The sequence below is a fragment of the Macrotis lagotis genome, chromosome 2, assembly GCF_037893015.1.
Source record: "Macrotis lagotis isolate mMagLag1 chromosome 2, bilby.v1.9.chrom.fasta, whole genome shotgun sequence".
NCBI classification, from domain to species: domain Eukaryota; kingdom Metazoa; phylum Chordata; class Mammalia; order Peramelemorphia; family Peramelidae; genus Macrotis; species Macrotis lagotis.
Window position 1 is genome coordinate 116,997,237 of NC_133659.1, and position 24,971 is coordinate 117,022,207.

A 24,971-nucleotide genomic window follows, 5' to 3' on the forward strand; every position below is an offset into this window, starting at 1 on the left:
ATTTTATAGGCAAGAAACAAGATTAAATTAAACAAAATTAAATTAACTCATTGAATTGGGACTTGTACTCAGATCTTCTGACACCCAGACCAATATTTAATTTACTGTCTCCTACTCCTTGATAACTTTCTTAGTCTTATGAGATCTTCAAGTGGAGCAGGAATTGAGATCCTCTGAGAAATCATTTGGTCTAGTGCTGCCAAGGTAACCACAGGTGGGACTTGAAACTTAATAAATCTAGGAGCTTTTTTAGAGGTGAATTAATGAAATCTTTGACCAAATATAGCAGGCTAATTTTTAAGTTGATAATTTTGTATGGCCCTTAACTGTTGTTATAAATATCTAAATGACTCTTGGCAGAAAGAAAATTCCCCACCCCGAAGTAGTGGTTGGATAAAAACTTTTTTTTTTTTGAGGTCAGGGTAGAAGAGGAAATATGATTTCAAAGGATTAGAAACATTAATTTATAAAATTGCAATGCTTGTACAACAGTTGTGTAGGGTACTTGCCTATAGTCCCAAATCTTGCATGTGTCAGAGGTAAGGTTTGAACCTATCTATGTCTTCTAACTCTTAAATCAACTCTCAATCCTTTCACCCAGTGTCCTCCTATACATTACTGATTATTATGAAATTATATCATTGGTGAACCACTACAGAAATCTAAAGATTTTATGACATTTTTTTTTTGGTTTAGGCAAGACATTTAGAACAGAAAAGTAAGAGGAATAAGCTTTTTAAAGCACTTTACTACTTACTGATTATTTGTATTCTTTACAAAAAGTGAAAATCTGCTTTTTTTCTATAGAATACCTACTGGAACAAAAACTTTGTATATCTGTAAATTCTGCCTCAATTCTGGCTAAACAGAAAGTTCCAGGAAGGACTTTAGCATTTAAACCCAGTGATAAATTGTAAAACACAGTGCCCACTTATAGCTGTTATTGTTATATATGCTCATTAGTGCAAGGGAAACACTAATTAAATGTACACTTTTCAATGAATGCAATGAAACTTTATTAATAGAGGCAAACCAAAAAAACCTTCCCAAAAGAATAAAGCACTAACCAGAGTCTTAGAGGATCTGATAAACTTCTTTTCCTGTCAACTCTTGTGCAGAGTCCCTCAATGGCTGGTCAGATGCTATATGTATTTCCTTCCCAGATAGTTGTGTGGCAGGTTTCTGTAGGTCAGCACTAGTCCTCAAGGGAGCAGGGACTGCTTGAATCTAAAGTGTGGAGAACACAGGCACCTATCTCAGATATACAAGCACAGGCTGTTGACTAGAATCTTTAGTGGACTTTTTATAGTTTTAGCTGTGGATGATCTTAGTTAACCATTGTTAACCATGATCTTGTTAACCATTGAATCTGTGGTGTGGCTCCAGGAACACTTTCTCCCTTTCTAAAGAATATCCAGAACATTTTTGGGAGTGTGTGTCTCCCTCTTAGAATTCATTAGCCAAAGTTAATTCTTCTCTCTACCCCATTTCAACCCCCCCCATACCTATACATGCTTAAATAGACCTATTCATACAAATACACACATAGAATTGCTTCCCTTCCTTTTACTGCCTCCACTTCCTTGTTTCCTAGTTACTGAATGACTGCTAATTCTATTTATTGTTATTATGTCCCAACTTCTATACATTGCTTGAAATAGCATTTTAAGAATTTGTAAAAGATTGGGAAGATATATGAATTAATGAAAAGTGAAATATGCAGGACTGAGAAAACAAAATTTAAAAAATGATGAGATTATAAACTCAAGTTTATATTTGCCTCCCAACCTCTTCTCTTGAAATACTCCAAACATCTCTGAAGTTGATTTTCCCCACATGCATTTGTATTATACATGACTCAATGTTCTTAGTCAATCAAGGGTCATATTCTCATACATCTATATAATATTTCCTCTTTCCCTTCCTTTTCCTTTCTGTTGCTTACAATAAAACTTTGCACAGAACTGACTCCTATTATTTTACAAGTTGTTCTCAGCATCCTAACATTTAAAAAGGTTATTTTCCCCCAATGTCTCTGACTGATGCATGGATATTTTCTTTAGACATAAACTGGGTACTGGGACAAACACTTAACCTATTGATAACTGCACTTTTACTGGGGAAGTCTGACCCAGAGAGTCCAAGGAACTCCAGTTATGCCAGAACACTGTATGCCACAAAACAATCTGGCATACCAGGAGCTTAATAAATGCTTGGTCCCATCACTTCCCCTTCTTCCCTTTATGTTTTTCAGATTATACATATATATATATATATATATATATATATATATATATATATATATATATATATATATATATATAATTGAATTCAACTGGATTGGAATCCCATAATTATAATCTCCTGGCAATCATTTATTATAAGTACCTACCATATAAGGGGACAGCATGAAATGCTGTATGCTGTACGCCTTCCCTGTCTCCAGTAAATACTGATCTTAGATGGTCACTGACCCATCCATATTTTTTCTTTTTCTTGTGTTTTTTTTGTTTACCAAACTCATTTGTGTATAACAACTTAATAGTAATAGAATTATACCTATCATTTTGACATTACTGCTCTGATTTATATGGCCTGCTTGTTATTCTTCATAATTGTTTTTTTAACATTTGCTGAAACCTTCAGGTCAGAGTGACATTTTTTTTCCCCCTGTTCCTCCAGTCTTTAGCAGTAACTCATTCAGCCTGGGATGCAAGAAGAGAAAACATTTCCTTTTCCTTGTGGTTACAGACTCAGCAGTGAGCAATGGTAGGAATGCAATTCTGATTTCTCCAAACAAGGCCAGAGTCCTTAGGCAATCAATAATTATTCTTAACTGACTGATTCTTGGAAGCAATCGACTAGTTCTACTTTCTATCAAAACCCAAGCACTCACCCAGATAATTATTTTATTTGATTTCCAGTTTCTCTCAATTGACATTTTTCATGGTAGAACCTTGTTTAAGTGACATTTGTCATGGCTGAACTTTGTTTAAATGTATGAAGAAGAACTAATTGTTAATCTACTTCTTCTTTTGACTTCATTATCACAACATTCATGTTTAAATAGACATTTATTATGTACCCGCTTGTGCCAAATACTGTGCTAAGTGATGGAGATACAAAAGGAAATAAAAAGATTGGTCCTTGCCCTCAAGGAACTCACAATCTATTGGAAGACCACAACAAATCCAGTTCAATCCAATAAACAGTTATTAAGTATTTACTATAAAGTGACTTTGTGCTAAGCTTTGGGGAAACAATGGATAAAAAGAAAAAGCAGTTCTGCCCTCAAGGAGGTTGGAACTAGTGGGGGTGGGGGAGACAGCACACAAAAGAAGACAGGAAAGGAAGTGGTAGGTATCCAGCATAGGAACACTTGTTTCTTGGAATTGAAACCAAGCCCAGAAGAGTGAATTGAGAGTCCCACATCTTCCCTCTATAAAGGAAGACATTGAAAAAAGTTTGGTGTTCCATTCTCCAACACTTCAATTCCATCACTTGAAGAAAGTGGTGGCAATCAAGTCTTGAGGTAGCAGAATAGTGGTGAGTTTAGAGAGATAGAGATAGAGACAGATAGAAAAAAGAAGAGTTTCACCTAGAAGGGGCATCTTCTTCCATGGAAATGAAACCAGAGAGGGAAACAGATGGCAAGTGTATGTGCAAATAGGCTCTATACAAGATAAAGAAAGAAAGAAAGAAAGGCATTAGAATTGAGAGGCTGGGAAAGGCTTCTTGAAAATGAGATTGTGACTTGAATCTAATTCTATCTCTAAGATCACTTTCCAATTATGATATTTATGATAAGATTTATAAAATGCTTTAAATCATTCTTATCAGATCCTCACAATGTTCCATGTTGTTATTTATTAATAACATTTATGCAACACTTACTAAGTGCCAAACATGAAGGACTTTTACAAATATTATCTCATTTGATTTTCACAAATACTTTAGGAGGTGGATACTATTATTATCCCCATTTTATAGATAAGGAAACTGAGGCAAACAGATGAAATGACTTGCCCAAGGTCACACAGCTAGTAAGAATCTGAGGTTAGATTTGAACTTGGGTCTTCCTGATTCCAGGTCTGGGACTCTATCCACTGTGCCACTTAGCAGTAGCAACTGTTGAAGATCAATCTGCAATTAAAGTTCTGAAATAATGTGATTTGAACTCAGGTCTTCCTGACTCTAAGTCCAAGTACTCTATTAACTGTGCCACCTAGTTCCCCTTTCTACTTATTAAGTCGGAATCAGATTACCAGTATTGTATCAGCCGACATGGACTGGGAAGGAAAAGTCAGTTTTGCTCCCTGTATGTGGTATTGAAACCCTAACCCAAAATGACTACTCATAGTCCTCTCAAAATGGCAGGAAAGAGTTAAGATTTAGTTTGCTTCTTGCAAGAAGCAGGGTAGTTCCTAACTCTGTATGAAAGAGGGAGCAAGAAAAGCCAAATTATAGAAGCTGAAGCAGGGTTTAAAAAAACCACAACCCATTTCCCCCTCCTCTTTTCTGCTGCCCCTTACAACAGTTGGTCAAACGTGATGGTCCAAAGATAAGGGAGGTGTACCTAAGCTTACCCAGGAGGGTCTGTCTTTGTTTACATCTTACATAGTTAGGGTGACATAATTTTTCTAGCCGGAGATCTGGGTTCTCATGCTCACCTGATTCTTGAGAAATAGAAACTGAGGCCTTTGGCTTAGACTAATTTAGTACTATGTTTCTGAAAAGTCAGCACTTTTGCCCCTCACACTCCCAAATCCTCTTTTAAATAAACAAGCATAAATGTATAAATCACACACACATATATACATATTTACATATTTTTACCCACCAATTCTTTTCCAAAAGCTGTGAAATACATTTCATCATTAGACTTCTGAATTCATTACTGGTGGTTGCATTTATTGGATTTCTTAAATCTTTCAAAGTTGATTTCCATTACAATATCTAATCATTATATAAATTGTTTTCCTGATTTTGCTCATTTCACTCTGTGTCAGTTAATACAGATCTTCCTAGATTTCTCTGAATCCTTCCTTTTTGTAATTTCTTATCATATTATAATGTCTTTACATTCATACATCATAATTCAGTCAGATATGTCACAATGGATGGACACTGTTATCAATGACTCATAAATACTTAGTCTAGAAGCAATTAAAATGGCTTTTTATTAAAATATCTCAATAAAAGGATCACCTTTCTGGAGGAAAAAGGTGCTAAATCATGACAAGTCCGTGTCTTATATGCAGTTTGAAAGACTTGTTCCTTCCCCTTCATGCCAGTCATTGGCAGGGTCACATTCTAATTGATAAAATTGACTTCATATGTTTTCCCCGCCCTACTTATCTTACTAATGAGCACAGGGGAGTGAACAGTAATGTCCTTGAGCATGAGCAATGGAGAACATAGATCCTAGGTTAACTAAAACTAGGTGGGGGCAGACTAGATCTAATCTCAAATTTTGATCAGGTTGAGGCTAAATCTTTTGTCTTCACTTATGTACCTGCCTAAAGGCTCCAATATAGGCAGACCCCAGTCTTTGTAATGTAAACTAACAATCTTCTTTCACATTCTTGTGGAGACCAAACACCCCCATATTCCTCAAAGATACCTTCTTAATTTCCTTATAACAAAAAGTGCTACTCTAAATTTTTTTGTATATTTAGATCCTTTTCTTATTTCTTTAAACACTTTGAAGTTAAATGCTTGGTAGTAGTATTTAGGTATTTTTTTAGGTTTTTTTTTTTTTTTTGCAAGGCCACACAGCTAGGTAATTATTAAGTGTCTGAGGTTGGATTTAAACTCAGGTACTCCTGACTTCAGGGCCAGTGCTCTAGCCACTGCACCACCTAGGTAGTAGTATTTAGATAGATCAAAAAGTATATGTAGTTTAGTGACTTTTTAGATATAGTCAAATTACTTTCCCAAATGACTGGATCAAACATACAGCTCCACCAAATGAGCCTTAGTCTGCCATTCTTTCAAAGTCCCTGTAATAGTTGTTTCTTTCATTTTTCCCCCAGTCTTACATGTGTGAAGTAGAACCTCAGAATTGTTTTAAATTTGATTTCACTTATCATTAGTGATTTGGGACATTTTTATTTTTATGTGGTTGTTAATAGTATCATTTCTTCTTTTGAGAATTATTTGCTAGGTTCCCTTGAATGTTTATTTAATAACTTGATTTTATATAACATAGATTAAACCATTATCAGAGAAAATTGCTACAGATTTTTCCTCTAGTTATTTTCTTAATTGTTTCTTTTAAGAAAATATTTTTTCCCCTCTAGTGATGAGCCCAGATAAGATTCTTATTCACTGACCACCCCCCCATTTTCTCCTTTCACTTTTGTAAGGAAAAATTTGAATAGTGAGGATCAGGGGACAAAAGAGGAAAATAAAAGAAAAGCCTTTTTGGATGAACATGTTCTAATCTCATAATCCCTACTAGCTTGAACAAAAGTGCTAAGTAAGGACAGTGTGTGCTTTCAAATAAAATGAATAGATATAACTGGCCTTGGTCATATGCTGCCTTTTCTCCCCTCCTTCCCTGAGGGACTCTCATGGAAAATAGGCTGTCCTCTTCTATCACCTCATTTCCCCCACTTCTGCAGGAGTTCTTGTCCTCCGCATAAGTAAGTGTATTTTCCAAATAAACACAGAGTAGTAAATTTAAAATCCACAAAGAACTCATTCTTCCTGATAGTAAACATATGGAGAATCTTCCATCAAGAGAAAAGACAGTATCCCAACTGCTTACTAATCATTCCTGTTGTGGTCCAAGAGACATCCATTTATCCACATAGAACTCATTGACCAAGTCCCTGCTGGTTTAAAGAACAGAGGGTCAAGTATATCCCTCTGGACCAGTTGAGGAGGTTACATGCAAGCCCTATCACTAATTCTGCTACACTTATTTGTTGCCAAAAGCAACTGCCACAGAAGTCAAACTTTCTCTAAACTAGACTTAGGATGCAAAATGTCCTGAATCCAGGCTGAAGCTACTGCATACAATCATCGGGACAACCTTTTCATGCACTCTTTAATATTCTTGCCCTCCTTAAATCACCTTTTATCTACTTATATTTATTATATGTCTATGGTAGAATGTAAAGACCTTGATTGATGAGACTGAATTTTGCTTTTTTAAAAATTTGTATCCTTTGCACCTAGAACAAGTTGCATATAGATATGTAATTACTGAGACACTAAGAGAAAGGAAGAATAAAATATTAAAAAATAGCATTTACAATTTGCTTCACTTTATTTAGGTCCAAGTTTCCTTCTCTAGAAAATGAAAGGGTTGGATCAGATGAGCTTTAAAGTTCATTCTTCCTAATACAATCCCATTCAACATACAATTATTAGGTGTCTACAATGAGCAAAGTAATGTTAAGTATGAAATTTAAAGGCAATGAAAAAAAATCCTTGCCCTTAAGGACTTTACATTCATAGAGAGGAAAGAGTAAGGAGGAAGAAAATGACTAAAATTAGCCACAGAATATAATTGTAGCTCAAAGACAAAAGTAACAGAGAAGATGGTATAGAGATTGTCATGGAATCCTAGTCAGAGCATTGCCTAAACAGTATTAACATTCATTTGATTCTCATTTTTTTAGCTTGCTTTCCAGCTCATTTATAAGCTGCTTCACTGCCATCAACCCTGAATGAACAAGACTATGCTTATTTTGAAGTCAGCTTTTTGAAGTGCCTTTTTTCTTGTTTCCATTCATTTTCCTTCCAATTTTCAATTATAACTTTTTAACAAATTTACTATTTTTGTATATAGTGATTTTACTCATATATTGGAACTTCATAGGTTCATTTTCTTGGTGGGTTGCTTCTATTATTGCTATTTGGTTTGTCTGTTGTACAATTTATGTTTAGAGAGTTGTGTTGTACTCTATAGATACCCATATTTCCTTGTACCCCTTCTTTGCCCTTTAGTCTTTCCACTTTAGTCTTCCACATGACCCCTAACCCTGTCTCTTCATGATATTTTGAGAAAATAGATATCATCAACTCCCTTTTCTCTCTCCATAACTTCAAGCCCAGTCTTCGCTTTTACTTCACTCTCTGATGATCTGTTTGCAAAGTGTAATGGAGTTAAGTGACTTTCCCAAGGTCATACAGCAAGGTAAATAAGTATCTGAGGTCAAATTTGAATTCAGGTCCTCCTGACTCCAGGGCTGGTGCTCTATTCTCCTGCTCCACCTAGCTGGGCCTCACCTCCCATTTTTTTTTTTTGGCATAAAAATCATGTCTAGCATCTACCCTGTTAAGTATAATAAGATTCTCAAAACCACATTCCTGATAAAGAGATTGATTTCTTTAGAGAGTGTTCAGTCTTCACATGTCAGTCACCTTGTCAATTTGGGTTGACTGCTTTTTTTTGTTTTTGCAAGGCAATGGGGTTAAGTGACTTGCCCAAGGTCACACAGCTAGGTAATTGTTGTCTGAGGCTGGATTTGAACTCAGGTCCTCCTTGCTCCAGGGCCAGTGCTTTAACCACTACATCACCTAGCCGCCCCTACAATTGTTTTTTTTCTCACAGCATCGTAATATTCCACTGCAAGTTGTTTATCAGTTTTTCAAGTGATGGGCATCTGCTTTGTTCTTGCTCCTTTGCTACCATAAAAGTGCTATTATAAATATTTTTGAGTATATGATATATTTCTCCTTTTTAAAATAAATTACCTCATTTTGTTATATGTCTAGTGGTAGAACTTCTGTCAAAGGGTATGAATTTTTTAGCCCCTTTATTCTAAAATAGTTGTAACAAAATCACAGCTCCACTAACAATGTATCAATATGCCTACCTCCTCAGAGTTGCTTCAATATTTATTATTACTATTGTCATCTTTGACAATTTGTTGGGTGTGAGGTAAAATCTCAAGGTCATTTTAATTTGCATTTCTCTTGTTTTCAGTAAGTTGGAGCATTATTTCTTATAGTTAATAATTTGTAATTCTTCTTTTGAGAATTTACCTCTTATCTACTGGAGAATTGCTTTTGGTTTCAAATATTTTTGTTAGTTATCTATATAGCTTGGATACAAACATTTATCTTAAATATATGACACAAAGATTCTTTTTTCCCTACTAGACTGGTTCCTTTCTTATCCTTGATGTATTAAATTTATTTGTGGAGAAGTCTTTCATTTTATATAATTGAAATTACATATTTTATCTTTTGTAATTTCCTCTATCCTTGGATAAAAATATTTCTTATACTGTTAGCTATGGAAGGTTTATACTAATAATAGTAATAATAATAATAATAATAATAATCATAACACATAGAGGGTTTTAAATTTAACAAAGTATCACTTAGTTCCTCATAACATTTCTTGGAAGTAGATATTATTTTCCTGATTTTGCAGATGAGGAAACTAGGACTGGGAGAGACCAAGTGACTAGCTTAAGATCACAGGGCTAGTAGTGTTCAAGGAAAGAATTTTTTTTTTTAGGTTTTTGCAAGGCAAATGGGGTTAAGTGGCTTGCCCAAGGCCACACAGCTAGGTAATTATTAAGTGTCTGAGACTGGATTTGAACCCAGGTACTCCTGACTCCAGGGCCGGTGCTTTATCCACTGTGCCACCTAGCTGCCCCTCAAGGAAAGAATTTAATCCTAATTTAAAAAATTCTAGTCTAGTACTTTATTCACTATGCTACAAAGGGATATAACCAGTCTTCCTAGATGCTTTCTTCTTAATGGTTTTTGGAACACTGATCTCTATGATCATTTCTTCTACTTGACTGACTTTTCCTTTTTAATTTCTTTTTGCTGGATCATATTTCCCTTGACTATAACATTGTACCCCAGATCTCTGTCCTGGTCCTCTTTTTCTCTATGTATTATCACTTAATGATCTAATTACCTTCCATGGATTGAATTATTATATCTTTATGACTTCCAGATCTATATATCTAGCTCTACTTTCTCTTTCTACTTTCAGTTCCAATTTTGCATCACCAATTGTCTGCCTAGTGGATGTCCCTTAGATATCTCAAACTCAACACATCCAAAATAGAATTCATTCTCTTTTTTCAGTCCTCTTTTGAACTTCTCTTTTACTCTCAGATCACTACAATTCTCCCATTTACTCCATTTTTACAGTCTTAGTGTCATTTCCATTTTTCTCAATTTCCCTTACCTCATAATTCAATCACTTGACAAATCTTATGATTTCGTTTCCCCTAACATTTCTCTTCTAACAATCATCTCTCTTCAATGGCTACCTCCCTAGCTCAGGTCCTCATCGGTTCTCACCTGGTTTATTGCACTAACCTACCTTTATATTTGATCTTCCTACCTAAAATCTTTTCACACTTTAATCCATCTTCTTCATTGCTGCCAAAGTGATTTTTTTATCTAAAGTATAAGCCTGACCATGTCACTCTCTTCTCAAAAAAAAAATTCCAATGATTCTTCATTAATTCTAGTATAAAATATAAATTTAGATGGATACTTAAAGCCCTTCACAATCTTATCTCAACTTGCCTTAACCTGCCTTTTTAACTTTGTTATCCATTGTTCAATTTTCTATACTCTGTGGTTTATTCCTCATACATGGCATTATTTTCTCGATCTCTGTTTCCGAATTGATTGCTTCCTATGATTGGGCCACATTCTTTCCTCACCTCTGTAGAATTCATGGTTTCCTTTTATAGTCTTTTCCTGCATCTCTTCCCATAAGAAACTTTTTCTTTGCTCTCCTCCTTCTCCAATCACCTTCTATCTTTCTTGTTTATGTCTGTATTTGTACATATTGTTTTACCTGATGTTGCCCAAATTACAGTAGAGTAGGGATTGTTTAACTTTCTATTTGCATCCCATTATTCCCTACTTATCAAACATTGCCTGTTTAATAAATGCTTTTTTATTGGATTGAATTGACTTTTAGGTAAACCCAGACACCTGAGAACTACACAAAATTAAAAGCAAACTAAAAGCCTTTTTTTTTTATTGGAGGAGAATAATTTCTCTGCAAGCATGTGTGATTTTCTCCATGGTAATAGTGTAATGGAAAGAATACTGAATTGAAAGTCAAGAGAAACCAGGCAAAGTTGTACTGGTATATGTTTAACAAATGATCTGAAAACCAGAACATGCTTTTAATTTAATTTGCAGCAGTAACCCTTTCTCTGTCACTTACTTAATTCTATGCAGTCAATACACCAGTAAATGAAGCCTTAGTAGTGTTGACTGATTGCTGAATTTAGCCATCAGCTCTCATGAGACAGTAGAAGTGGGCTCTAACCTAGTCCTTCATCCAGGTGAGTGTCCTCCCTTAAACTCTCTAAGCAGCTTTGTGACTTTGGAAACATCATTTTGAATTCCTATGTCTCTCTTCACTTATCTGTTGTTGTTTGTCCTTTATTTTTTAAAAAATTTAATTTAGGGGTGGCTAGGTGGTACAGTGGATAGAGCACTGGCCTTGGAGTCAGGAGTACCTGAGTTCAAATCTGGCCTTAGACATTTAATAATTATCTAGCTGTGTGGCCTTGGGCAAACCACTTAACTCCATTTGTCTTGCAAAAAAACCCTAAAAAAATTTTAATTTAATTTTTCCAGTTATATGTTATGAAAGTTTTTCAGCATTCATCTATTATATATTTATGTTACCCATTTTTTTTATCATCCTCTCTTCCTACCCTCTTAGTGGTGAACAGTCCAATAAAAGTTTATATAGTAGTCATTTTGTATATGAGGATAGGAATAATGAAAAGAAAGAAAACCAAGGGATATGAAGGAAAAACATAAGAGAAATTTTCTAAAAAAATGTACTGTTTGTATGTTTTTTGTTTTCCTCTGGATGAGGATGGAGTTGTCCATAACACTTCTCCCAAGGTTATTCTAGATTTCTGAACTGCTGAGAGGAACTGCATCCAGCATAGTTGATCAACTCACAATGTTGTTAATGTACAGTGTTGTTAATGAGCAATGTTCTCTTGGTTCTTCTCTCTTCTCTCAGCATCAGATTGTGTAATTCTTTCTGTGCTTCTTTAAAGTCTGACCATTCATGGTTTCTTATAGAGTAATAGCACTCCATAACACTCATATATACCAGAACTTATTCAGCCATTCTCCAATTGATGAGCATCCCTCAATTTCCAAATCTTTGCCACTTCAAAAAGAACTGCTATAAATATTTTGAAACATGTGAAATTTTCCCCATTTTAAAAAAATTTCTTTTGGATGTTGGCTTACTAATAGTATTATTGCTGGGTCTGATCAGTTTTATTGCTCTTAGGGTGTAGCTCCATATTGTTTTCCAGAATGGTAGGATTAGTTCACAACTCTACCAACAATGCATTAATGTACCAATCTTCCCACAATTTCTCCAACATTGATAGTTTTCCCTTTTTGTTATCTTAGTCAATCTGATAGATGTGAGGTAGCACCTCACAGTTGTTTGTTTTTAAAAAAGTTATTTACTTATTTATTTTGAATTTTACAATTTTTCCCCTAATCTCACTTCCTTCCCCCCACACCCAGCCCCCACAGAAGGCAGTCTGTTTATACATTGTTTCCATGGTATACACTGATTTAAGTTGAATGTGATAAGAAAGAAATCATATCTGTAAGGAAGAAAAATAAAGTATAAGAGATAACAAAATTATATAATAAGATAACGTTCTTTTTTTTAAATATAAAGGTAATAGTTTTTGGTCTTTGTTCAAACTTCACAATTTTTTCTTTGGATACAGATGATATTTTCCATTGCATTTACCCCAAAATTCACAGTTGATTTAATTTGCATTTCTCTAATCAATAATAATTTGGAGCATTTTCTTATATGTTTATATATAGCTTTAATTTCTTCATTTTAAAATTGTCTATTCATATCCTTTTACCATTTTTCAATTAGGAAATGACTTATGGCCTTCTAAATTTGATTCATTTCTCTATATATTTTGGAAATAAAACCTTTATCAGAACTCTTAACTGTGAAAATTGTTTCCCAGCTTTTTGTTTTCCTTCTAATCTTGGCAGCATTAGTTTTATTAGTGCAAAACCTTTTTAATTTAGTCAAAATTCCCCATTTTGCCTTTTATAATGCATTCTATTTCTTGTTTGGTCATAAATTTCTCCCCTTTCCACAGCTCTGACAGATAGAGTATTTCTTTTCCCCCCCTAAAGTTTAATGATACATATCTCATTTATAACTTTATTAATTTTTCACATGTATTAACTTTCAGAAAAAGTGAATAATTGTAAATCACATTTAAATAGCATTTTAAGAGTTGCAAAGCATTTTTTCCTTAACAAACCCTCTAAGGTAAGTAGTACAACTATTATCTACATTTTATTTATTTTTTTTCTTCTGGTAGTTTTTAAATTTATTGATTTTATTCCCCCCCCCCCCCCCCCCCCCCCGGCTCTATACAAAAACAAGTTTCCACATTTACTTCCAAGACCTTGAGTTCCAAATTCTCTCCCTTCTTCCTACCCTACTCCCCCTATTGAGAAAATAAGTTACTTGATATAGGTTAAAAATGTGTAGCCATGAAAAACATTACTACAATAGTCATATTGTAAAAGTAAACATAATCCTTGCCCCACCCTCCACAAAGGAAGAGAACCTCAAGATAAATAAAGTGAGAAAAAAATTTGCTTCAGTCTGTATTCAGACACTGTCATCTCTGTCTTTGGGATGGATAAGTCCATCAGAGAAATTGCTTCAAAAATTTTTTTCCCATAGTTGCTATTGTTAGTTGTAATTCCCACAAACCTATTCCACCCCCCCCCCCCATTTTATTCTATCAATCTCTCCTTTCACACTGTCGCTCCTCAAAAGTATGTTGTATCTGACTACCCTCTCCCATAATCTTCCTTCTCTTCTATGACCTTCCCCCTCTTTGCCTCCCCCATCCTATTTCTCCCATTCTTTTCTCTCCTATTTTCCTTTAGGGCAAAATGGATTTCTATACCCAACTGAGTGTGTATGTTATTCCTGCTCTGAGCCACTTATGATGAGAATAAGGTTCATTCACTGCTCCTCACCCCCTGCCTTCTACTTCACTATAAAAGCTTTTTCTTGTGTCTTTTTTGTAAAACAGCTCATTCTAGTCTATCTCTCCTTTCCCTTTGTTGTTTGATCCACTCATTCTTTAAAATTATGTTATTTAGTTTCCAATTAATTTTTGGTTTATCTTTCCATGGCCCTTTCTTACATATGGTTTTTATTGCATAATGATCTAATAAGCATACATTTATTATTTCTGTCTTCCTGTATTTGATTTTAAGGTTTTTGTGCTCTTAGAACATGGTCAGTTTTGGTATAGGTGCCATGTACTGCAGAGAAAATGATATATTCTTTTCTATTCTCCATTCAGTTTTCTCCAGAGTTCTCTCATATCTAAGTTTTCTGAGATTTTATTCACATTCTTAACTTCTTCTTGTTTATTTTGTGGTTAAATTTATTTAATTTTGAGGGAGGGAGGGGTGGCTAAGCGGTGCACTGGCCATGGAGTTAGGAGTACCTGAGTTCAAATCTGGCCTCAGACACTTAATAATTACCTAGCTGCGTAGCCTTGGGCAAGCCACTTAACTTTAAAAAATTTTGAGAGAGAGGGAGATTGAGGTCCCCCGCTATTATAGTTTTGCTATCTATGTTTTCTTGAATTCACTCAGTTTCTCCTGTAAGAATTTGGATGTTATGCCACTTAGTGCGTATATATTTAAAATAATATAACTTCATTTCCTTTTAAGAAGATGTAGTTTCTGTGGGATATGTATGAAATGGAACACTACTATTCCATTAGAAACCAGGAGGGATGGGAATTCAGGGAAGCCTGGAGGGATTTGCATGAACTGATGCTGAGTGAGATGAGCAGAACCAGAAAATCACTGCATACCCTAACAGCAACATGGGGGTGATGATTAACCTTGATAGACTCACTCATTCCATCAGTGCAAGATTGGGGACAATTAAGAGCTATCTGCAATGGAGAATACCATCTGTATCCAGAGAAACAACTATGGAGTTTGAACAAAGACCAAGGACTACTACCTTAAATTTAGAAAAAAAGCATGGAGGAAAATACAGAATCAGTTATCTTAATTTAAAATGTGAATGGGATGAGCCTTCCATAAAATGGAAGCAGATAGCAGAATGGATTAAAAACCAGAATCTTTTAATATAATGATTACAAGAAACACATTAGAAGCAGAGAGATAAACATAAAGGTAAAGGTAAAAGGTGGATCAAAATATATTATGCTTCAATGGAAGTAAAAATATCAGGGGAAGCAATCCTAATCTCAGGCAAAGCAAAAACAAAAATAGATCTCATTAAAAGGGATGAGGAAGGAAACTACATCTTTTTTTTTAAAGATTTTATTTATTTATTTTGAGTTTTACAATTTTCCCCTAATCTTTTTTACCTCCCCACCCCCCACAGAAGGCAGTTTGCCAGTCTTTTCATTGTTTCCATGGTATACATTAATCCAAATTGAATGTGATGAGAGAGAAATCATATTCTTTTTTTTTTTTTTAGGTTTTTGCAAGGCAAATGGGGTTAAGTAGTTTGCCCAAGGCCACACAGCTAGGTAATTATTAAGTGTCTGAGACCGGATTTGAACCCAGGTACTCCTGACTCCAAGGCCAGTGCTTTATCCACTATGCCACCTAGCTGCCCCTAGAAATCATATTCTTAAGGAAGAAACATAAAGTATAAGAAAAAAATTGATATCTTAGAACAGACAATAAGATATCAGTTTTTTTTTCCTAAATTAAAAGTAATAGTCCTTGGTCTTTGGTCAGCCAGTCCATCAAGGTTGATCATCACCCCCATGTTACTGTTAGTGTATACAATGTTTTTCTGGTTCTGCTCATCTTGCTCAGCATCAGTTCATGCAAATTCCTCCAGGCTTCCCTGAATTTTCATCCCTCCTGGTTTCTGATAGAACAATAGTGTTCCATGACATACATATACCACAGTTTGCTAAGCCATTCCACAACCGAAGGACATTTACTCGATTTCCAATTCTTTGCCTCCACAAGCAGGGCTGCCATGAATATTTTTATACAAGTGATGTTTTTACCCTTTTTCGTCATCTTTTTAGTGTATAGACCCAGTAGGGTATTGCTGGATCAAAGGGCATTCACATTTTTGTTGCCCTTTGAGCATAATTCCAGACTGCTTTCCAGAAAGGTTGGATGAGTTCACAGTTCCACCAACAATGTATTAGTGCCTCAGATTTCCCACAACCCTTCCAACAATGATCACTGTCCTTTCTGGTCATATTAGTCAATGTGAGAGGTGTGAGGTGGTACCTCAGAGAAGTTTTAATTTGCATTTCTCTAATAAGTAACGATTTGGAGCAATTTTTCATATGACAATGAATCACTTTGATTTCCTCATCTGTAAATTGACTTTGCATATCCTTTGACCATTTGTCAATTGGGGAACGACTTGTTTTTTAAAATAAATTTGACTCAGTTCTCTGTATATTTTAGAAATGAGTCCTTTGTCAGAAACACTAGTTGTAAAGATTGTTTCCCATTTACTACATTTCTTTTGATCTTGGTTACAGTGGTTTTGTCTGTGCAAAAGCTTTTTAATTTAATGTAATCAAAATCATCTAGTTTGTTTTTAGTGATGTTCTCCATTTCTTCCATGGTCATAAACTGCTTCCCTTTCCATAGATCTGACAGGTAAACTATTCCTTGATCTTCTAGTTTGCTTATAATATTGTTTTTTTATGTCTAAATCCTGTATCCATTTGAATCTTATCTTGGTATAGGGTGTGAGGTGTTGTTCTAGTCTAAGTTTCTTCATACTAACTTCCAATTTTCCCAGCAGTTTTTATTGAAGAGAGAGTTTTCATGCCAATAGCTGGACTCTTTGGGTTTATCAAACAGCAGATTATTATAATCATTTCCTGCTTTTGTACATAGGCTATTCCACTGGTCCACCACTCTATTTCGTTTTTTTTTTTTTTTAGGTTTTTGCAAGGCAAATGGGGTTAAGTGGCTTGCCCAAGGCCACACAGCTAGGCAATTATTAAGTGTCTGAGACCAGATTTGAACCCAGGTACTCCTGACTCCAGGGCTGGTGCTTTATCCACTGTGCCACCTAGCCGCCCCCATCACTCTATTTCTTAGTCAATGCCAGGCAGTTTTGATGACTGATGCTTTATAATATAATTTTAAATCTTGTAGGGCTAAGCCATCTTCTTTTGTACTTTTTTTTTCATCGAATCCCTGGAAATTCTTGACTTTTTATTTCTCCATATGAATTTATTTTCAAGTTTTTGTAACTTTTTAAAGTAATTTTTTGGAATTTTGATTGGTAGGGCACTAAACAAGTAGTTTAGTTTTTTTGTTTTGATTTTTTGAGTTTTTTGCAGGGCAAATGGGGTTAAGTGGCTTGCCTAAGTTCACACAGCTAGGTAATTATTAAGTGTATGAGACCAGATTTGAACCCACGTACTCCTGACTCCAGGGCCAGTGCTTTATCCACCTAGTTGCCCCAGTAGTTTAGTTTTGATAGAATTGTCATTTTTATTATATTAGCTCAACCTGTCCATGAGCAGTTGATGTTTGCCCAGTTATTTAAATCTGATTTTGTGTGAGAAATGTTTTCTAATTGTTTTCAAAAAGTTTCTGAGTCTGCCTTGGCAAACAGACTCCCAGATATTTTATATTGTTTGAGGTTACTTTGAATGGGATTTCTCTTTCTAGCTCTTCCAGCTGTATCTTGCTAGACATATATAGAAAAGTTGAAGTTTATGAGGGTTTATTTTATATCCTGCAACTTTGCTAAAGTTCCTAATTATTTCAAGTAGTTTTTTGGATGATTTCTTTGGATATTCTAGCTATACCATCATTTCATTTGCAAAGAGTGAGAGTGTTTTCCTTCCCAGTTCTAATTAATTCAATTTCTTTTTCTTCTTTTATTGCTGAAGCTAACATTTCTAATATGATGTGGAATAGTAGTGGTGATAATGGCATCCTTGTTTCACCCCTGATCTTTTTAGGAATGCCTCTACCCTCTCCCTGTTGAATATAAAGCTTGTTGATGGTTTCAGATAGATACTACTTATTATTCTAAGGAATAGTCCACTTATTCCTACACTCTCTAATGTTTTTAGTAGGAATGGGTACTGTATTTTGTCTAAAACCTTTTTCAGCATCTATTGATATAATCATATAATTTCTGATAGATTTGGTGTTGATATAATTAATTGTACTAACAGTTTTCCTAATTTTGAATCAACCTTGCTTTCCTGGGATTAAATCCTACTTGGTCATAATGTATTATCCTAGTGATAACTTGTTGCAATTGTTTTTTTTTTCAATGTGGAATTTTTTAATAGAAACAAACCCCAGAACAGTCCATTTATTGTTAAACCATAAAAGACCAAAATAACATGAAAAAATATGTAGCACTATTGCTTCCCAGTGAGTGTAACTAAGAAAAAAAAATTGCCTTCCAAGTGTCTTCTAACTTCACTCACCATATACTTCTAGTTAGAGACACTTTGTAGTAGAGTAATGTTGCCTCCTTTTAGCATTATCTGGCCAAGTTGTTTTCTTGACTTTGTTTTAGAATGAATCTCCTCCAATCCAAGATTCATATACTCATCGAAACCAATTATGCAGCCTTCTATTCGCATATTTACTTGCTCATATAGCCACACCTGAATTCGGGACTGGTTTTGGAGGTATCTGAAGATGAGGTTTATGGGCTACACCATCACCTTCTGCACCTTCTGGCCCTGGCAGTGGTATGCCATGGTGGGAGTGCACAATGAGAGTGCTGGGCATGGCACCTCCGGGAGAGCACGAATGGAAGCAGAAACGCCCTGTTACAATTGTTTTGCTAAGATTTTATTTAAGATTTTTGCATCTATATTCATCAGGGAGATAGGTCTATAATTTTATTTCTCTGTTTTAACTCTTCCTGGTTTAGGTATCAGCACCATATTGGTGTCATAGAAAGAGTTAGAGTTAGGCAGAGTTCCTTCTTCCCCTATTTTTCCAAAGAGTTTATATAGAATTGGAACCAATTATTCCTTAAATGTTTGATAGAATTCACTTGTGAATCCATCAGCATTGGAGATTTTTTCCTTAGGGAGTTCAATGGCTTGTTGAATTTCTTTTTCTGAGATAGGGTTATTTAGGCATTTAATCTATTCATTTAACCTGGGCAATGTATATTTTTGTAAATATTCATCCATTTCTCTTAGATTATCAAATTTATTGGCAAAGAGTTGGCCAAAATAATTCTGAATTACTACTTTAATTTCCTCCTCATTGGTGGTGAGTTCACCCTTTTCATTTGTGATACTAGCAATTTTGTTTTCTTCTTCTTTTTTTAATCAAATTGACCAGAGGTTTATCAATTTTATTGGTTTTTTCATAAAACCAACTCTTGGTTTTATTTATTAATTCAATAGTTTTCTTGCTTTCAATTTTATTAATTTATCCTTTAATCTTTAGAATTTCTAATTTGGTATTTAATTGGGGGTTTTTAATTTGTTCTTTCTCTAATTTTTTAGTTGTATATTTAGTTCATTGATTTCCTCTTTCTCTAATTTATTCATGTAAGCATTTAAAGATATAATATATCCCCTGACAGACACTTTGAGTGAATCCCATAGGTTTTGCTATATTGTTTCATTATTGCCATTATCCAGGATAAAATAATTAATTCTTTCTATAATTTGTTGCTTGATCCACTCCTTCTTTAAAGTGATGTTATTCAGTTTCTAATTAGTTCTGGGTCTATATCTCCCTGGCCCAATATTAAATATGATTTTTATTGCATTATGATCTTAGAAAGATATATTCACTATTTATGCCTTTCTACAATTTATTATTAGATTTTTATGACCTAGTACATGGTCAGTTTTTGTGTAGGTGCCATGTACTGTAGAGAAAAAGGTATATTCCTTTCTATCCCCATTCAATTTCCTCCATAAGTCTATCATATCTAGATTTTTAACCAATCTATTTACCTCCTTAACTTCTTTCTTGTTTATTTTATGATTTATCTAAATCTGAGAACAGGAAGTTGAGTTCTCCCACTAGTAGAGTTTTTCTGTCTATGTCTTCCTATAGTTCTTTCAGGTTCTCCTCTAAGTATTTGGATGCTGCCCCATTGGGTGCATAAATATTCAGTATTGAAATCACTTTATTGTCTATGGTACCTTTTAGAAGGATCTAGTTTCCTTCCTTATCCCTTTTAACACTATCTATTTTTGCAACTGTTTTGTCTGAGATAAGGATTTGCTACCCCTGCTTTTTTCATTTCAACTGAAGCAAAATATATTTTGCTCCAACCTTTTACCTTTACTCTATATGTATCTCTCTACTTCAAATGAGTTTATTGTAAGCAGCATATTGTAGGATTCTGGTTTTTAATTGTCTGCTATTTGTTTACATTTTAAGGGAGAGTTCATCCCATTCACATTCAAAGTTATAATTACTAACTCTTTATTGCCCTCCATGCTATCTTCCCTCTGTTTGTATTTTTCCCCCTTTTCACTTTATATGGATTCTCCAGTATTTTATTTCTGAATACTGCTCCCTTCACCTATATCTACCCCCCTCCCCTTTCCCTATTTTCCCTTTTCCCTTCCCTTCCTTCTCTTAGTTTCCATTTTTCTTCCCCTCCCTGTCTCCTTCTTCCCCTCCCCTTTTCCCCTTTTAATACTTGAAAGGTAATATGTTTTTTTAAGTTAACTGAGTTTGTATAAGTTAACTTTAAGCCAAATCTAATGAGAGGAAGATTCAGGTGTTTCTCATCTCCTCCCTTCGATCCCTCTATTACCATAGGTCTTTTGTACTTCTTAATGTAATGAGATTTAACCCATTGAATACCCTCCCTACTCCCATCTCCTTCATGTCCCCCTATTTAAGGAGGATGTGTTTTTAAATCATTCTATCTGTGATGTAGAAAATCCTGAGTATCCATCCCTTTTGTCTAAGTATTTTCTTTCTAATAGAGTTACAGTTCTTGAGAGTTATTAGAGTCTTTCTGCCAAGTAGAGATATAGCCAATTTCTTTCTTTAGGGTAGCTGTCTCATGGATAAGTCTTGAGTGTCCATCACTTCTGGCTAGGTATATTCTCTCTTTAGAGTTACAATTCTCAAGAGTTATGAGAATCTTTTTCCCATGCTGGGATATAGCCAGTTTCATCTTATTGAATAACGGTTTTTTTCTTTACCCCCCCCTTTTTTTTTAACATTTTCATGTGTCTCTTAAATCTCCTGTTTGATGTCCAAATTTTCTATTTAGCTCTGGTTTTTCAATCAGGAATTGTTGGAAGTCTTCCATTTTGTTAAATGTCCATCTTTTCCCTTGAAAGAAAAGGCTCAGCTTTGCCAGATAGTGAATTTTGGCTGCATTCCAAGCTCCCTTGCTCTTCGGAATATCTCATTCCAGTCCCTTTGATCCCTTAATGTTGATACATCCAGGTCCTGCATAATCCTTACTGTGGATCTTTGGTATTTAAATTGTTTCTTTCTGGCTGCTTGCAGGATTTTCTCTTTTATCCGATAGTTCTGGAATTTGGCCACAGCATTCCTTGGTGTTTTCATTTTAGGATCTCTTTCCAGAGGGGATTGATGTATTCTTTCAGTAACTATTTTGCCTTCTGGTTCCATGATATCAGGGCAGTTTTCCATCACTAAATCCTGTAATATTAAGTCTAGGCTTTTTTTTTTCCTATTTAATGTTTTCAGGAGGACAAATCATTCTCAGGTTGTCCCTTCTCGATCTATTCTTGAAGTCAGTGGTTTGCTGATGAGGTATTTTATATTTTCTTCCATTTCTTCTGTATTTTGGTTTTGTTTAACAGACTCTTGCTGTCTCATGAAGTCATTAGTTTCCACAGACTCCATTATTTTTTTTTTAGAGAAGAATTTTCTTCATTTACCTTTTACAACTCCTTTTCTGGATACTGAGACTTCTGGCCAAGATGGCGGAGAGAAGACAGGCACAGTTCTAAAGTCTCCTGATCTCTTCCCCATCTATCACATGAAACAAACCTCTTAAAAGAAATCTGACCCACAAAACCCAGAAAGAAAAGCCAAGAGAAAGAACATCTACCTTAGGGTTTGTCTCCTGCAGCAGCTTTGGCCGAATTTGGGCAGGTGAGTCTAGGCTCAGCCGGATCAGCCAGATTAACAGCTGAATTGGAACCAGGAGTCTGAGGGCCAGAGAGCTGGACCTGCTGGATCAGTGGTGGGGCTGGACAAAAGGGGCTTGGGTCTGTGGGGAAGCAGAGGCGCTGGTGTTGGTGCTGTCCCCCTGAAGCTTGAGGACCAGGCTGGGGGGAGAGTTCTGGTGCAGGAGAGCTGCAGACACCATCCCTAGGCTTCTCAGGTCTGAGAAACCCTGAGTGCACACCTCCATTGCACAGAGGCCTCTTCCCAAACAAACAAATGCAAACTACTTCTGCCTCAGGCCCAGGTGTGTGAGCAGAAGAACCAGCGCAGCTGAGGAATGACCTCAGGCCAGGGTAAAGTCCATCATTGATTGAAGGCAAAAGAATTCAATAGTTCCAACTCCTCCCTTCGGGCAAAGGGAGAAGGCCTCTCAACCAAGGTCACAGATACTCCAGAGAGGGCAACCAGCACCTCCTACTGGCCAGTCAGAGAAACTGCACTCAGTAAAGCCTTTAGTGATTCCAAGCCCAGCCCCTCTCAACTCAAAGTCTTAGCATAATGAAGAAGGGTCAGCGGAAAGGTGGATCCATAGAAAAATTCCTGGAAGGGAAAGACCCCAACTCAGAGAGACCTGGAACCTCTGAGGAGAATACAATCTGATCTCCAGCATAGAAAGACTTCCTTGAAGAAATAAGGAAGGAACTTAAAAATTTGGGAGAGATAATTAATACCTTGCAACAAGAAAACAAAACCTTAGAAAGTACATTTGGACAAACACAAAAGGAGAATAAATCTCTCAGATCATCAATTGGACAATTACAAAAATGAGAATAATTCTCTCAGATCCTCAAAGGAGCAAATGCAAAAAGAAATTAATTCTCTCAAAACCTCAATTGGTCAAATGGAAAGCTCTTTCAAAAGTAGAATTGACCAATTGCAAAAGGTGTTGCAAAAGGTTAATGAAGAAATCTCCTCCCCCCCAAAAAATAATGGAATCTACAGAAACTAATGACTCCATGAGACAGCAAGAGTCAGTTAAACAAAATCAAAAAATAGAAAAAAATAGAAGCAAATGTTAAATACCTCATCAACAAAACCACTGACCTTGAGAATAGATCAAGGAGGGGCAACCTGAAAATTATAGGACTTCCTGAAAATATTAAAGAGAAAAAAAAGCCTGGACTTAATATTACAGGATCTAGTGATGGAAAATGTTGGGAGCCAGGGTCTCTAAGCTGTTTGATACAGTCGCGGCAAGAAGACTCAGGGCAGTCACACTGCCTGATGGAACATTTCCTTCTTTTTTCTTTTCTACAGTAAATGCACCCCAATCATTATTATATCTAGCTGCTTCATCTTCCAGATCCTCCTCTTCCTCAGGAGTTAATTCATCAGGAGGAGGATCTTCCTCAGGCTCATCTCTAAGAGATGCCCTTAAGTTATTTCTAGATTTTATTAATACAGGAGTTTCCTCAGTTGCAGTATAAACTGCAGATGATAACTTAGTATTTATTTTTGTAATTTCATGGTCAGAATTGAGAGTGTCCTTGACCAGGCTCCATAAACTGAACACATCTGTAGGAACTTTCTCTGGTCCTTGTTATATATAATATTTTCTGATGTATTCTCCTATTTTTTGCCAAATATCAAGATCTATAGACCCACTTTCAGGAAACCAAGGACAGCAATTATGCACAAATGAGATGAATTGAGTGACTCAGACCTTAGAAATCTTGATTCCACTTTTATGTAATAAATGAGTCAGAATTTCAATAAAAAGAACTCTTTGCCTACTTTTACTATTACCCATGATGTTCTTAAGATTACTGCCCTTTCTTGCCTGATATAACTCTCATCAGGGGGCCTGCAGATTCCCCGAGCAGAAACCTATCTATCCCACTAAGAAAATAAAAAAAAGAGGGGCTTTTTCGCCCGTCCAGCCATCGTGGTGGAAGCTCGGCTGTCATCTCATCATCATGTCCTCTCATAAAACATTCAGAATCAAGAGGTTCATGACCAAGAAACAGAAGCAGAATCGTCCCATTCCCCAGTGGATTCAGATGAAAACTGGCAATAAGATCAGGTACAACTCAAAGAGGAGACACTGGAGAAGGACCAAGCTCAGGTTATAAAGAATGGCCAGGGAAATGAAAGACATTCTACACCAAGACCACCTCCCCCTCCCTACCATTGCACCCATCCATCCATCCACCCATTCATTCATTCATCCATTCATCCATCCATCTATCACTTAAATCGCTTCATTGCCCCCAATAAGAAGTAACTACTACTGCTGCCCCTCCCATTTTGGAAACCTGTCTGCCAAAGTGCAGACGTCAAAGAAAACCAGCAAAGTATTCGACTTGTCTTGCCCTTGAATGTGTTCATCTCTTGCATCCATTCATTTGGTAAACTGTGTATTGTGATATAGTTTAAATTACTGTTCTCTCCATCTCTGTGTGGCATTTGTCTGTTTGAGGTTATGCTTAAGAGGCAGAGATCATCCTGCAACAAGTTATTCCTGTCAGGAAAAACCATGCTCAAGCCCTGCCTCAAACAAGCCTTCACAATAACCTCTCTGTGTTTTGTTTTGTGTTCTAAGGAGTTAGAAGAGAGCACCTACCTCACAGGGTTGTTGTGGGGATCTAAGATTTGCAAGCCTTCAGCCGAAGCCTCCAGTGCTGCTAATCCGGAGCTGTCTCAGCCAGATTACGCGGAGCTGACTGTGTTCATTTCTCTAACTCAAAGTCAGAGAAGTAGCCTGTTTGACCCCCTGCTCATTTCACACAATAGGCCGTCTTCGTTCCTTGTTGGGAGGTGGTAAATTAAGT

The 24,971-nt window shown here is 35.8% G+C and overlaps 1 pseudogene; it reads right to left on the reverse strand.

The window, feature by feature from the left end:
• Positions 1 to 18,491: 18,491 nt before the first annotated feature.
• On the reverse strand, positions 18,492 to 18,761 carry LOC141511157 (small nuclear ribonucleoprotein E-like; annotated as a pseudogene).
• Positions 18,762 to 24,971: the final 6,210 nt, after the last annotated feature.